Source organism: Acipenser ruthenus, chromosome 35 (genome assembly GCF_902713425.1).
Source record: "Acipenser ruthenus chromosome 35, fAciRut3.2 maternal haplotype, whole genome shotgun sequence".
NCBI lineage: Eukaryota > Metazoa > Chordata > Actinopteri > Acipenseriformes > Acipenseridae > Acipenser > Acipenser ruthenus.
Genome location: NC_081223.1, coordinates 5,753,096 through 5,766,412, shown reverse-complemented (window position 1 = coordinate 5,766,412; position 13,317 = coordinate 5,753,096). Strand labels below are relative to the sequence as shown.

The window sequence follows — 13,317 nt, the reverse complement described above, 5'->3', positions numbered from 1 at the left end:
CAAAATAAATTCTACCCATCGGTGTACAGAACACCAGGTGGATATTGTTGCATGCGTTCGCTCAATGAAATGACTCCATGTTTAGGTCTCTCGATTTCTCTTTTAACGCATCCATTTATTCAATTACCATTTATACTCATCATAATTAGCTGTTTTTTTCTAATTAGTCACAGTGTAATGTATTGATTTTTTAATTGTGAATTTGATTACTATAACTGGAGTGGCTGCAGGGACATCTAGGGGATAGCAGTTGAATTACAATTGAAAAAAAACAGGTTGCGTAAAACGCAGGACCCTGTACATTACATGAAGTGGACAATTAGGGTTACAAGTACTGAGTAATTACTTATGTGCTTACATTGTTTTTACTTTGGCCAATCAGGAAAGACTGACTTTGCAAGTGATGACTTCTATGGAAGATAGCATGGTTCCTGCTAGCTTCATTTTACTGACAGATTTCTGAAAACTCAGGCGATCATTTCAGTGTTTCTTTTACAGAGTTTCAGCAATACTAAGTGAAGCAACAGCAGCAGCAGCATTCAGTGCAATGAGGCTTTCTTACTCTAGCAGGTTTGTTATTGATCTCCATAGTAACATTGCTCTAGCGGGTTTGTTATTGCTCTCCATAGTAACATTGCTCTAGCAGGTTTGTTATTGATCTCCATAGTAACATTGCTCTAGCGGGTTTGTTATTGATCTCCATAGTAACATTGCTCTAGCAGGTTTGTTATTGATCTCCATAGTCACATTGCTCTAGTGGGTTTGTTATTGATCTCCATAGTAACATTGCTCTAACGGGTTTGTTATTGATCTCCATAGCCACATTGCTCTAGCAGGTTTGTTATTGATCTCCATAGTAACATATTAGTGGTCCTTTAAAGCAAACATGTAATTCATTCTCTCAAATATTTTTTCTTTTATTCTGTGTACATCATGTTACTTGATAACAATATGACTAACTGAAGGAACACAGCCTCTACTAAATCAACTATGTTTTCATCAAAAATGACAACTTCATTAAGGTCATTTAAAAAAAATGTTTTTAAGATGTTGCAGTTAAGTAAAGATATGGGGCTCGTTTGGTTGTTGTTGCTGCCAATTGGTTGATTTAGCGGTGACTTCAAACACCAGGTCTGTTCCAGACTGGAGCCGGGATGAAAACAATCCCAGCAGGAGTACTGTGTATGCAAGGTTTTAGGTTTGCTTACTGCAAAAATCTTTCATAGTGTGTCATTTCTGCACAGTAGTAATGACCTGTTTGGTTCTGCCTCTCACCGTGGGGGTGTGTCCATGGCTCCTTGTCATAATGGCACACCCACCAGACAGTTCAAGGACCAATCAATCCTTGGCTATGATTCCCTGGAAACAAAAAATAACTGATAGTGTGCCATGGGTGCAGGTGTTTGTTACTCCACATGCATTCAAGAATCCAGTGATGAGGCTGTCCCTATTACAAAGAACTGTGCTGGTGAGTTTGAAGTATTCTTTATCTTGTAGTTTTACTCACCATGAGCCATAGGAAACCCCAGTTTCTTCCCAACATATTTGCAGAACTTGACCCACCCGTTAATTGCAAATTAGAAGCCCAGTATTAATGGCAGGTTCCTTCTGGGGTAGAAGGAATAACTTTCTGACAAACAAAAAAGACACCATCAGTACCAGGTTTGTAATTTGCGATTAGCGGGTGGGTCAAAGTTTTGATTTGGTCCAGGCCCTAGTTTGTATTTTATTCTGTTTTAGAAAAAGTGTTGGTAAAAGTGAATTTATGTTAAACCCTTTGTAAATATAGGCCTAAATCTCCAGTATACAGTAGTTGAGAAAGATGCTATTTCTGGTTAAAAGACCAATCAAAATGTAAAATAGTCATTGTAATGAATCTAAAGATGTCCACTCAGAATTGCAGAACTAGAAGTACTGTACATTTCATTCAGTTACTATGTCAGGGACATGCTGAATGAGAGCAGTGGCTTCTAGATGTTCCCCGACACACCATAACTGGGGCTTCAAGTGTTCAGTTTTTATTTGTGAGCATGTGATGTCCCTTTAGAGTACACTGCAGTGCAGTATTCAGCATGATAATATAAGAATTCATGATGAATACTAATTTCTGTAATGTTCAGGGATTTTAATTCTATATCTGCAATTCATGATTACGGCTTCTGGTTTTTCGTTTTTATTTTTAATCACCCTGTGATGTCACTTTAAACCTATTTTAAGCTTCCTAAATCAAACTCTAATTACCAAAGGAACTTGCTTCCTTTTACCCATCTATATCTTGAGTTAACAAACAACGTGGCCTCTGCCATTGCCAATCCACTATAAATTGGGGCCCACCTAAATATCAATGCCTGGCTATGGCACTGGTTTACAGGTCTGCATAAACCACTTAGAAATGTTCCACAAATTGAGTTTACAGTTGCAAAGTGGACAAGAGTGGTGAATAAATGATCAAACAACCAAGCAGGAGGCATTTAAAAATCACAGCTGTATTGTAGTATGTTTGTTTAACACTGTGCTTTAAATAGTGCCACTCAAACATGTCACCTGACAAGCATGGATTTCCAGATGAGATGATCTTGTGTAAATGCTCTCTGCGAATGGAAAGCACATTTTCCTGAGCTGTCTGTGAAAACAGCAAGAGGACACTACGCATGGCTCATTTGCATATCAACCTCCTCCATTTGCCTTCATTTCCACGACGCTGGGTGACACCATGGAAACCTGGAAAGTATATGGCCATTTGTCTTTTGTCTTGAGCACAATGTCTGCAGTAAATTAGAAGACATATGCTAGCTATAATACAGTGATGGTCAATGTCAAATGGTGATTTTTATTCTGGATCTTGTTATTTCCAGGTTGGTGTTTGAGAGAATCCAAGGGACCAGCTTAAGTTCAAGTCTGCAGGACCACACAAGCACTTGGCATTAGCTATTTACTGCTCCACGTCCCTTTTCATCCTGTAACAGGGTCAAGATTGCCCTGTTCAAATTGATTTTACACTTGTATGTTATTATTTTTATAAAATTATTGTATGATTTGATTAGTGCACGCTTTGTGTTGTCTGACACTTTGATAATTGGCTTCTCCACCTGCTTCCCTATGTTTGCCCTGTTGAGCAAATAATAATTGAATTATTGATCAATTTACGCACCTGAATATAAGTAGCACATGTTTTTACACATGGGATGGCCATCCTGGTGTTGGTGTGTCTGTGCAGGAGTGGGAACACAGTGTTTGGAGCGGGGGACTATGAGTGAGAGAGACTGAAACGGATCAGTAAATGGAGCATCCCGACAGTAAGTGTTGGGCTGATGGTATGCCGGTGTGGAATAATGAGTGTGAACGGCCGAGTGTTTTTTAGCCTATTTGGTAGTCGATTGGAGTTTAAGAAGTGCACATAATAGGTTATATTGCGATGCTGGTTTCTCTCTCGCTCTCTCTGTGTGTGTTCCCTCCCCCGCACGGACATTGTGTGATGTGGGTATTTGTACTTTTATACCGTGGTATTGTTTTTATTATGTTTTACTGTGTTTTTGAATGTGTATCTTCACTGTATTGCTGGGTAGCAGAGTTGTTGTATTTGCAGCTTAATCCATGACCTCATTCATGTGAACCTTGTTTAACTGCTTGAAATCTTGCTACCTGTTAATAGTTGAATGGAATTGTTTTATAATCAGTACCATTTGAAACTAGGTGTTGCTATTGGAAGTTTACACTTGCTGCATCTTGTGATATTTTGTAATTAAAGGCAGGTTTGTGGTGTGTTTTTACTCTTCAGTGACCGTGGAGGTGTTACACCTGCCTTCCTCCTTTGCAGTGTAAAGTATATCAAACGTGTTCTTAAAATCTGATGACGATTCCCATTTGAATCGTAAGTATTTTGTTTCCATTGTAGCTATTTACACACACTGCTCTGTTGGGCTCCCAGGGTGTTATCTAACAAAACGACGTATGTTGTCCGGCCATAATATTTTACATAGACTTTACTGTCCCGTGTTGATTTCATCTTAGATGTGATCTCAGGTTCTGCTCCCTCGATCACGTTCTGCAGCATCTCGCCTTGCTAATCACTCCCATATGCTTTGGTGGGCTAACAGTTTGGTCGCTGTGGCGCAATCGGTTAGCGCGTTTGGCTATTACCCGAAAGTTTGGTGGTTTTTGTCGATCGCCTTTTTGTCAATCCAGTAAACCTGTGCATTATAAGAAACGTTCAACAGCTCGGAAACACCGTAATAGAATCCTGACAAACTGCGTCTGTTACAGTAGATAACCGCATTATTTATTTCAGCACAGACTAGGGTTGTCTTGTATCAAGGCCCGATTGGGTTTATTACGCACATACCAACTGTTGCTCCATGAAAGATATAATGACAACTGTAAAAAAAGACCCGGATAGAAGCCAACCCAAAAAAGTAAGATTATTTATTTCAATATCGTTATAGCTATAAACGATGCACGCATTTTACAATAGCAATTGCTATATGACGTGACCAATAAGTAATTTTGTTGCAGTACTGTATACAATGTGAACATAATCAGACATTGCTCCAAAGCTTCAAAGAAACATCTTCAATTTGTATTTAAAAAGGATGTCCAACGTGGGGCTCGAAACCACGACCCTGAGATTAAGAATCTCATGCTCTGCCGACTGAGCTAGCGCGGCTGTCTTGTGGAACCGACTGAGCTATTAATTTGTCGTCTTATTTGAGAAAAAAAGATTCCAAATATTATCCACTGAACAGTAACTTTATTATCATAATGAAAACAGATAACACATGACCACAGTTCTGTATCAAAATTAAATCGTAAGTATTTGGTTTCCATTGTAGCTACTTACACACACTGCTCTGTTGGGCTTCCAGAATGTTATCTAACAAAACGACGTAAATTGTGCTGCCATAATGGATTACATAGACTTTCTTGCCCCGTGTTGCTTTCTTCTTAGATGTGGTCTCAGGTTCGACTGAGTTCTGCTCCCTCGATCATGTTCTGCAGCATCTCGCCTTGCTAATCACAGTACACTGCGATCCTCCAATGTCTGACGCTGCAGTAAATCACCTGGTGTGTGCGTGAACTTATTCTTTTTCTGTTTATATTAAGGAGGGCGACCTATTTCGTCGCATTCTATATGGGATCACTACTCTTACAGAAAGAACATATACGGCAAAGAGAGCGATCGCTTCACGGTTAGAAACAAATCAGAACAGTCTGTTAGCAAATTAACTTCATGAAAAAAACACACAGGCATTACATAAATGTTACAGATCTGTTTGGTAGACAAAAAAAGTTGTAACATAATTGAGTACATTTGTAAACAATCCGCCAGTAACAGACATTATCTCACGTTATCTCTAGTTTCAAACGCATTATCACAGGCGGCACAATTACGACATGGAAAAAATCCAGTATATTTGTCCAGTACACCGAGATCTCTCGAACGTTTCAATGAGTCAGCCCTTAATAAACACTGTCCGCGTTCATTTCTGTGTAAATGACATTGTCTATACACAATACCTGCCATGTAAGCCTATTGGTATCAAACCGATCACAATTAATGTGATCCGTGTTTTCAGTCAGATTGATAGTTTTAATCAATCGTCGAAAAAGCAGCAGTGCTTTGCAACTGTAGTTCGTCTTGTGTACCTTTAGGTAAGATACCCATTCAGAACGTGTCCGCTTCCTCCAGCCGCCTAAGGAACACTGGATGGGTCATCGATAACAGCGAGCAGTTGGCCAAAAACAACACTCACTGTCTCCTTCACGCTCAAAAGCGAACACTCTCACTCTTCCTCGTGGATAGCGAGTCCAAACACTTTAAAAACGCATTTCGCTAGCAAATCGCTATAGAAATGATCCCTGAAAGTATTGTTTTATGGGCAAGTGGCCGACCCTCTCCCTCCAACTCTGAGTGGCACCGGTAGCTGTGCCGCTGACAAATAAACAGGAGCTTTCATATAATGCAATTGCTGTTGCCCAGTGAGGTGTTACAACAACATTTCAAACTCATTCCAGACTGCAGGCGGTTAAAAGCTTAATTGGGTTCAAGTTTCTCGTATGATTTAAAAAGTAGGAGCCAGTTGCCTCATTTGCATTGTCTGCCTTCCTCCTTTGCACTGTGAAGTCTATCAAATTTGTGCTTAAAATCTGAATACGATTCCCATTTGAAACGTTTATATTTGGTTTCCATTTTAGCAATATGCATACACACTGTTCTGTCGAGCTCCCAGGGTGTTATCCAATAAAACACCATAATCGGTTAGCACGTTCGGCTGTTAATCGAAAGGTTGGTGTTTCAAGACCACGCAGGGATGATGTTTTTTGCATTTCTTAATCGCAATAGAAAATGGCACTATACTACGTTTTTATTTCCTCCAATTACACTGAAGAAAATATGTGCTGTTTTTTTTTTTTTTTTTTTAATTCAAAAAATTAATTTAAAAAAAAAAAACCTAGTCGTGCTGTTTGCAAAAACCCGGGATCGAAGCAGGGACCGTTAAAGTCTAACACTCGCCCACCTGAGCTATTTCAGCTTGACGCGATTCTTCTATCGAGACAGCATTTTTTTCGTCAATCGCCTTTTTGTCAAGCCAGTAAACCTGCATGTAATGAGAAACGTTCAACAGTTCGGAAACACCACAATAGAATCCAATGCCTTTGCAAATGTGTTTCCAAACTGTTCGTTTTTCTCCCAAATGCGGTTTCTCAAAAAATGGTTTTGCCTACTTTTTAGTATTATTATTACTTTTTCTAGAGTAAGACCAAAAGGCAAACATCCAGGAAATAGCTAAACACTGCTACAGCGCTTGAACTGTCCCAACAAACGTTTAGCTCTAAAACGTGTACATTAAAAATCTATTAACATCTTTAACACAATCATCTGTTTTCCAATAGCGGTTAATCCACATGGTGATCAATAAAGTGAATGCTGGCTTTGTTCACATATTGGCAAGATGTTTTCACGATTCACGCATATTCTGAAGAAGCACACTAGAATATGGTAATGAAAGGACAGGAAAATAACTGCTTTATTGGCTCTGGTCTTCTAGCGTCACCTTGATTACTGTCCGTAAGAAAGTGGCATTAATCAAAAACCTAATTGTGTAAGGTTCCCAATGCGCAAATACGCAGCATATTTAAACTTCTTCACAATCTTAAATCTTCCCACATGAATGTCAAATACGTACTGACAAGTACGGCCCTTTCCCAATGTAGCACTCTGCTGTGTTTGAACACCAACGATGGCTTGGATATTATGTATTAAACCACGATACTATTGTTCCCACTTTCTTTCGTACTACCAAATGTGTGCTGCGTGTCAGCCCTTGTGGCCTAATGGCTAAGGCACTGGCCTCCTAAGCCAGGGATTGTGGGTTCGAGTCAAATCTGAGGTGTGATTTTGTTATAGGCGGCTGCGTGGTCCAGTGGTTAAAGATAAAGGGCTTGTAACCTGGAGGTCCCCCGGTACAAATCCCACCTCAGCCACTGACTCATTGTGTGACCCTGAGCAAGTCACTTAACTTTCTTGTGCTCCGTTTTCGGGTGAGATGTAACTGTAAGTGACTCTGCAGCTGATGCATAGTTCACACACCCTAGTCTCTGTAAGTCGCCATGTATAATAAAAACGAACATAATTATGGTATGTTTTATTAGCATGTGATATTTTGTAGATCTTGTTATCTGCTAAGACCGCTCTCACGCTAGCCAGAACGTGCTCGAGTGCTCTGGCAACAGCCATGAAGCAAGTCAATTTTTCAGTTGAAATAAATAACTACTTTGTTTTTGTGGATGGGGGTTTTTGAAAAGATCAGTTAAATAGCTACGTATTTTGAAATCAAGATGTATTCATTATTATGAACGTTAACAAAAATTATATTGTATTTACATTTCCCACGTGTGCTTGCCTTGTACAAATCTGCCATTTTCAACAAAGGCATTTGACTTCGGTTCATTAGTTAGCCTATACTGCCATCTACAGCATTACTGCGGGTTTCGTTTACTTCTTTTGGATATTTTCACAACGAAACGTGCGAGCATGTAGTCGTGGCCGAGTGGTTAAGGCGATGGACTAGAAATCCATTGGGGTTTCCCCGCGCAGGTTCGAATCATGCCGACTACGTAAGCTATGTTTTTCATTGATTGTAAGTGTTCATTGTTAATACATGTTTAAAGCTCAGGAAGTCTGAAATATTACTGGTTGTACTTCATATCGCTTCGGTTCATTTTGTTAAAGATTGTTCATTTTGGCACCATTACAAATGCTGTGGTTTCTTTAAAGAAGAAAAGCCATGGCCCGTACGGGGATCGAACCCGCGACCTTGGCGTTATTAGCACCACGCTCTAACCAACTGAGCTAACCGGCCACACACTCAAAGCTTGTTACTAGAAGCCGAGGAAAATAAGTCCTGCGGACATTATGCTTGTTCTACTAAGATGTTCTCATGTTAAACTGAACAATAACACATTCAAAGTATCGGAAAGGCATAATTAGAGGCCTCGTCATAATGAGGCAGTTTAACAGTGTGAAGGATGTGGTGAGGTGCAGGCTTACGGTGACTTTCTCTCATTTAACGACCTTGTGATTTGAATAGTAACAAGAAAAACAAATCAAATTACCAAGCATTCGGTGGACGTTTTAAGAAATAAATGAACAAAAAGGTTTGTCAGAAGTGGGATTCGAACCCACGCCTCCAGAGAGACTGCGACCTGAACGCAGCGCCTTAGACCGCTCGGCCATCCTGCCTGACACCGACGACTTTGCCCAACACTGCAGTACACTGCTGAACCTCCAATGTCTGACGCTGCAGTAAATCACCTGGTGTGTGCGTGAACTTATTCTTTTTCTGTTTATATTAAGGTGGGCGACCTGTTTCGTCGCATTCTGTATGGGATCACAAGGACACTCTTACAGAAAGAAAATATACGGCAAACAGAGCGATCGCTTCACGGTTAGAAACAAATCAGAACAGTCTGTTAGCAAATTAACTTCATGAAAAAAACACACAGGCATTACATAAATGTTACAGATCTGTTTGGTAGACAAAAAAAGTTGTAACATAATTGAGTACATTTGTAAACTATCCGCCAGTAACAGACATTATCTCACGTTATCTCTAGTTTCAAACGCATTATCACAGGCGGCACAATTACGACAAGGAAAAAATCCAGTATATTTGTCCAGTACACCAAGATCTCTCGAACGTTTCAATGAGTCAGCCCTTAATAAACAGTGTCCGCGTTCATTTCTGTGTAAATGACATTGTCTATGCACAATACCTGCCATGTAAGCCTATTGGTATCAAACCGATCACAATTAATGTGATCCGTGTTTTCAGTCAGATTGATAGTTTTAATCAATCGTCGAAAAAGCAGCAGTGCTTTGCAACTGTAGTTCGTCTTGTGTACCTTTAGGTAAGATACCCATTCAGAACGTGTCCGCTTCCTCCAGCCCCCTAAGGAACACTGGAGGGGTCATCGATAACAGCCCCCTAAGGAACACTGGAGGGGTCATCGATAACAGCGAGCAGTTGGCCAAAAACAACACTCACTGTCTCCTTCACGCTCAAAAGCGAACACTCTCACTCTTCCTCGTGGATAGCGAGTCCAAACACTTTAAAAACGCATTTCGCTAGCATTATATATAAAGTTTATTAAAAAAAAAATTCAAAACACATTATAATCAATCACAAAACAAAAGGAAACTAAATACAAGTCATAATCCTTTACAGGCTTGGTTACAAAACAAATCCTGACATTCTAAATCAGTTTAGAGAAACAAATCACCAAGTGAATTAATTTTCCATTTTTTTAAAGCCACAGCTTTACCCAAAGCCACCATGTCTAGCCAAACATAATCTCTTATTTTTACAATTACAATTTTACAAAAATCATCAACAGTAACCTCAATTTTCAAGTTATACACATTCCGATTTCTCACTATCCACAATGCCTCTTTTACACAGTTAATAATAATCCACCCTTTTTCACTGGCATTTGTTTTAATCCCCTTTTTTGGCCCATACAGTATCAAGTTCACACACATATCCTGATCTCTAACAAATTTCTTTGACAATCTCGTCACTCTTTTCCAGCATTCTTTTGCATACACACATTCAAAAAACACATGTTGGATTGTTTCTGCAGCTGTACACCCATTTTTTACACATTTGTCTGACTTTACCATATGCTTTTTATACAAATGTTCCTTACATGGCAACCTCCCATGCGCTGATAACCATGCCAAATCTTTTTGTCTATTATTTAGCCTTGAATAATTTACATTTTTCCATATGGTTTCCGAGGCACTGTCATTCAAGAGCCCGACTCTGCACAGTTTTCCACTTTTCTCTTTCTTTTTTATTAATTCTTTTGCTGACCAATTCCCTTGCATCTTCTCACACAGGCTATTTTGCACTATAAAGCTCATTGTTTTCCTGTATAAAAAAGGCATTTCATCACTATAAGGCACTGTATGTGTCAGTTTCATTAAACCCATTTTCCTCAAAGACTGACCAAAATAAAACCTAGCAAAGAAGCTGTATTTTTTATTCATTTCCAATGCTGCATTAATTGTGTAACATACAAAATACACCCATAAAACATAAATAACATTTGGAAAACCTTTTCCACCCTGGTTTCTCTGCACCATTACCATTTCCCTTTTTACCTTTTCAAATCTTCCTCCCCAGAAAAATTGGAACAAGTGCCTAATTATTGTTCTACTCGTCACCAAGTTGGGTGGGAACACCCTTGCCACATATAATAAAATTGGCATCAATATCATTTTAACAATCAATAGTTTCCCCTCTAGTGTCAAATTTCTCAATTTCCAATATTCAGTTTTAAGTTTTAGTTTTCTTAAAACTTCCACCCAATTCTTTAAACCGTTAATTTCTCTATCAAACACCACCCCTAAAATCTTTACCCCCTCCTCCTCCACTATTAACACCCTCTCAATTTCCTCTTTTCCTTCCCACTCCCCCATACACATGGCATGGCTCTTCTCTGTATTAATTTTAGAACCAGAAGCTCTCCCAAATAGCCTCATCATATCTAAAGCTTTGTGAACAGAATAGTTATCTCTGCACATCAGAGTTACATCGTCCATGTAGGCTACTAATTTCACCTCTTGCTGTCCTGAACCCGGAATTATCACCCCTGTTATCTGTTTTGATTTCCCTATTTTTACTAATACCGGTTCTAATGCAAATATATACAACAGCGGAGACAAAGGGCACCCCTGTCTTACTCCAGAATTTACTTGAAATGTTGGTGACAATAACCCATTGACCACCACCCTACCCCTGACCTCTTGGAAAAGCATTTTAATCCATTTAATAAATACTGAATTAAATCCCATATATTCAAAGACTTTAAACAGATATTCTTGGTCCACCCTGTCAAATGCTTTCTCCTGATCTATATTAATAAGGCATAAAGGGAGTCCCCTCTCCTTTGCAAATAAACATGCATCTCTTATTAAATTCAGATTATCCCCTATCATTCTTCCCGGGACACCACACACCTGGTCCAGATTAATTAATTTGTCTGTTACTTTCTGTAATCTGCCCATTATAGTCTTGGATAGAATTTTATAATCGCAATTTAACAGCGTAATTGGCCTCCAATTTTTCAAGTCATCCCTATCCCCTTTGTTTTTAAATAAAATTGTTATTACACCTTCTCTCATAGACTTGCCTAAACTTTCCCCCTCAAAGCATTCTTTAAGCATTTCCATCAAATCATATTTAATCTCTTCCCAGAAAACCTGATAAAATTCAATGGGAAGACCATCCAGACCTGGAGTCTTCCCCTTTCCAAATGAAAAAACCACCTGTTTCACTTCTTCCATCCTTAATTTATGAATTAGATTAATATTATCTTCCTTGCTAATTTGACACTCCAGCTCTCTCAAAAACAAATCTTGCACATCACTTTCTGTTTCCCTCTTTCTATACAGATCTTCATAAAACTTTTTTGTAACATTTAAGATGTCATTCATTTCTGTTACCACTTCCCCCTCCCCATCTCTTAAACTTTGCACAAAACTTTTTTTCCTCCCTAATTCACGAAAGAAGAAACGGCTGCACATCTCATCCTTCTCTAAATGATTCACCCTAGCTCTAAAGCGCACTTTCTTTTCCCTCTCTCTAAATAAATCAGAGAGTTTGTGATTAATTTCTTTAATTTCGTCGCCAAAATCAAAGCCTTCCCCTTGTAATTTTATTAGATTTTGCACTCTTTTTTGAAGTTTCAAATATCTATTTTTATTCCTTTGTGCTTGTTTCCTCCCCAATGTTATAAAATAACCCTTAGTACGAGACTTTACCATCTCCCACCATTCACCTATAGAGTCAAAACACACCTTCAGCTCTCTCCATTCCAAATACCTTTTCTTATACGATTTAATCAATTATTCATCATTTAATAAATTACAGTTTAACTTCCACACCCCTCTTCCATACTCAGTTCCCCCAGTTAATTCTAGTGAAATCTTTAACATTCTGTGATCTGAGAAAAAAAAACGATTCTAAACTAAAATTCTTAATATTTACAGAGCTTGGAACAAAACAAAAATCTATCCTTGAACTAGTGGTACTATTAGACAACATGTACCCTGGGTCAGAGGGACAAAAACTTTTTGCAACATCTATTAAACCCGCATCCTTTATCAGAGTTTTCAAAAGATTACCAGATACATCTATTTTTTCTTTTTTCTGGTCCTCAATTAATAGGCCGCAATTAAAATCCCCCGCTACAAGCAGTATTTTATTAGTAACTAAAAATACCCTTAACTGTTCAAACAATTTTACTCTCTCAACCCTCGACTGAGACCCATATACATTTACTAGCCGCAAATCTGTGTCTCTATATTTAATATCTACAACTAATAAACGTCCCGGGAATACTTCATGTATTTCCACTACCATAATATTTGGGTTTTTAAATAAAAAACCAAGCCCTGCAGTTCTCTCTCTATTTGACCCAGACCACACAGATTCTCCCACATTCCATTCTTGTTTAAGCTTATAATAATAATCAGAGTACGGGATCCCACACTCCTGTAAACAAAAAATATCTGTCTCAATTGATTTTAAACAACCAAATACACTTTTGCGTTTGTTCGCACCCTGAAACCCTCTAACATTTACAGAAACAATATTGAGCAACATGACCTCATTTTTATACATCAGACCTATCCTTCTTTCTATGTCCTTTTTTCTTTCGCCTCCCCTCCTCCCATTTACCTTCTGTGACACCCTGTCCCTCCACCTTATCAGTGTCCACACCCGCTATGCTCTCCCCAGTGTTTCTGTCATT

The 13,317-nt window shown here is 38.8% G+C and overlaps 1 protein-coding gene, 4 non-coding genes and 1 pseudogene across 5 annotated transcripts in view; 2 read left to right on the top strand and 4 right to left on the bottom strand.

Annotated features, from left to right (window-relative positions):
- LOC131705312 (zinc finger and SCAN domain-containing protein 21-like) overlaps nt 1–13,317 on the top strand; it is a 118,538-nt gene that overhangs the window by 68,825 nt on the left and 36,396 nt on the right. The gene's annotated exons all lie outside the window — the stretch shown is intronic.
- Nucleotides 5,658–5,872, bottom strand: LOC117395691 (small nucleolar RNA U3). Its single transcript, XR_004661434.2, has one exon. It is a non-coding gene; the product is annotated as a small nucleolar RNA U3 (small nucleolar RNA).
- Nucleotides 8,035–8,116, top strand: trnas-aga (transfer RNA serine (anticodon AGA)). The gene has a single exon. It is a non-coding gene; the product is annotated as a tRNA-Ser (tRNA).
- Nucleotides 8,287–8,360, bottom strand: trnai-aau (transfer RNA isoleucine (anticodon AAU)). The gene has a single exon. It is a non-coding gene; the product is annotated as a tRNA-Ile (tRNA).
- trnal-cag (transfer RNA leucine (anticodon CAG)) lies at nt 8,659–8,740 on the bottom strand. The gene has a single exon. It is a non-coding gene; the product is annotated as a tRNA-Leu (tRNA).
- On the bottom strand, nt 9,417–9,664 carry LOC117965278 (small nucleolar RNA U3; annotated as a pseudogene).